Source organism: Ylistrum balloti, unplaced genomic scaffold (genome assembly GCF_031769215.1).
Source record: "Ylistrum balloti isolate Yb309-2 unplaced genomic scaffold, AGI_CSIRO_Ybal_v1 Utg370448, whole genome shotgun sequence".
In the NCBI taxonomy this organism is placed as follows: domain Eukaryota; kingdom Metazoa; phylum Mollusca; class Bivalvia; order Pectinida; family Pectinidae; genus Ylistrum; species Ylistrum balloti.
The window spans coordinates 1,632,694-1,635,878 of NW_026782298.1; positions in this window are offsets into that span (position 1 = coordinate 1,632,694).

Sequence of the window (3,185 nt, forward strand, 5' to 3'; positions counted from 1 at the left end):
TTTGTTTTTTTTATTATTATTATTTTTATTTTTTTTTGAGGTCATCTGACCGAAGGGTCTAATGACCTATTGCGATGGCCTTTTGTCCGGCGTCGTAACGTCGTATTTTGTAAACATTTTCAACTTCTTCTCAAATTCTACATGTCTCATTGAGCTGAAACTTACCTGAAATGATTGTGACATGATCCTGACCAAAGTTTGCTAAGTTCGGGTTGGTCCGAAATCCAACATGGCCGCCATCTTGAAAAAACATTTTCGACTTCTTCTCAAGTTCAAAATTTGAAATCTTTGAAATATTTTATATTAGATGACCGTTAAGACCCATGGGACTCCTGTTATAACAAACCATCGTCAGATGGTGACTTGATCAATTGATATATCTGATTCATTCACTTTGCTGTCACTATTCCTGGAGATGTTTGTTTCCTCTGTTGTCATGCACCGTCTGCCTTGTCTGAATTTCTGAAATTCCACCACCAATCGGGTTCAGCTGAAATAATTCCAATATGATCCTGACAAGCGTTGGTCGAAAATCCAATATGACCACCATCGCAAAAAAAACAAATTTTCAAGTATTCTGAAGTTCCACTGGTGCCATTGAACTTAAAATTTGTGAGGTTGTTAAGGAAAGGTTGCACAGAAAGTGTCAATATTTTTCAGCTTTGTCGATATGGCAGTCATTTGGCAAGGTGCTTGCATCAACTTTGTTTCACTGAACTTCTTCACACGATCCACCTGCAGGATTCAGGTCAACTTGCCCAAGATGATCCTGACCAAATGATTCTATTTTTGGGTTGATTCAAAATCCAATATGGTTGTCGTCAAAGTCAGTTTGATAAATACAACGTGAACTCCTGATATACTGGTACCATTGAGCTGAGAATCGTCTGAGATTTTAGGAAATGACATTGATAAAATGTTATTTTCAAGCCTTGTTAAAAAATGAGATTGAGATTTTTGAAGCCAAACACTTCACAAACTTCATGTTGGGTTTGGAAGTTAACTACATGATATTTTCTTTGCTTGTGTACTGGAAATACTACTACATCTTGTCCTGTATAATTAAAGTACATCCGGTATTAAATAACTTAAATCTAAAACCATGGGAACAAATTAATAAATGTGAATTGTTTCCTACAGAATGATATGTCTTTGTCCCTTTGTAACTCGGTTCGTGCTACTTAGCTACATACTCCTAAACACCCCTAGTATAAACATTCAATCAAATTTTATACCAACATTCTCTTTCAAACATACTCTTTATTTATTTGCATACTTTAAGTCAAAAATCACTCTAATCTTTTTAGAAATACTAATCTGAAGTTTATTTTGACTTTAGAGTATCCATACACCATATAAGGCTTTAAAAAGTGAAGTCCTAAAACATTGCAAATATTTTTTAAAAATACTAATCCTTTGAGTAATTTAATATCATTCCATAATAGTATCTTTGCAAGAAATCAGAATTCAAAGTACAGGATCAACTACATAGCAACACACTAAGCAGAGCTAAACACAAAAACTTAACGCTGGAGAAAAAAAGTCCAAAAACACAAACAAAAAATGGGTTTTTGTTTAACAAAGAAAAAAATGTGTATTATATGTCAAATGTTCCTATACCAAAATTAGCTCACAATCTGCACATGAGCTGCTCACGAGATTCTAATTTGAGAACTAACATAGGCGGTTCATGCTTTTTAAACATTTTGATTGAGGCTGCAATCTTATGTGAGTGTATTGCTCATATGAGAAAGATGTTCACATAAGCAGAAAAGCTCATTTGCAATATATAAACTAATGTGTGCAAAAATGCTCACAGGAGAGAAAGTTCTCAGAAACCCTCATATGAGGGTCCCCTCTTCCAAAATAAAGGGGCAGGCATGCACCCTCAATTAATTTTTGGGTTTTCCTATAGAAGATTACAATGGAAGTGCAAAATTCTTTGAAACATGCACAGAAAGAATGTACTCCCAAATCTGAAATACTTCCGAAAAACTGCTACACTTGATTCAGCTACATGGTCTCTTGAATTTCGAATATTGAGCTAAACTAGACTTTCTAAATCCATTTAAATGATTGCATGAAAGTTTTTGGCAGAATAAACTCAAATTTTATCAAGAATTGCAATGAGGTAAATAAAGTGTATTATCAGTTTAGTGAATTACTGACAAATCTTGTCATCCCATCATAAAAAACAACATTGCCTGTTTTTAGGAGACCAATTGCAGTACATACTCAAGAGCATTTATATATTGTATGGTATAGCTTTAGTAGAACTTTCTTTTTAAAAGCATACATAATAGAGAACTTTACCGATTTGAAGTTCTGGAATACTAATGACGTCATCTAGTGCCATATTCATCTTTAAATCCCATTAAATTCTGGAGCTAGGTTCATTCCAACATGCTGCCATACTTTCTTACATTTGAAATTGAAGATTTTGGGTATGAAGTACAGAATACTATACAGAGGTTGCTATGTAGGTCACTAACTTTGGCAAAGTTATTAACAATATATAGGCATCGTTTCTCTTATGTGTGTAAGTCATTGCGCATGAGCATTAAGGTGAGCAATGTCTTTGCTAACGCAAACTAGCTTGCTGCTCATGTGTTAATTAATTTGCATACATTTCTAACTTATGTGCTACTTATATGCTGCTCATGTGTAGAAGTTATTACGTCTGTACTAGAGTAATGCATTTGTATATCATACTTATCCCAAAAAATAGCGTTACTACCTTCCGATAGTAAGCCAAGGTGAAGGCGAAGGTCACCCATCCTATATATAGAAAATCAACAGCTGATTCAATTTAAACACATTCATGAAATTTGGTAAAGCATAACATGATAGAATGAAGTTACTTAAAGTGTCCATTGAATCAGTTGATGATTTTCTATAAATAGTAATGGTGACCTTGGCCTTGACCTTGGGCCCTTGAAACACAACAATGTCCAAAGTATACTCATAACTGACCTTTGTATAAAGTTTGACCAAAAGGAAAAGGTGGTCACATTGAATCGGAACAGGAATGAGAGTATTGTGATGCGAGGTGATAAGAAGGACGTAGACAATGCAATATTCCCTGGAGTTTATGGCGGAGGCATTAAAAACTATCATGATACAAAGTAGTATTGCAATATTCACTGCTATTTGATATTCCTTGTTGTCCGAATAGTTATCAGAAA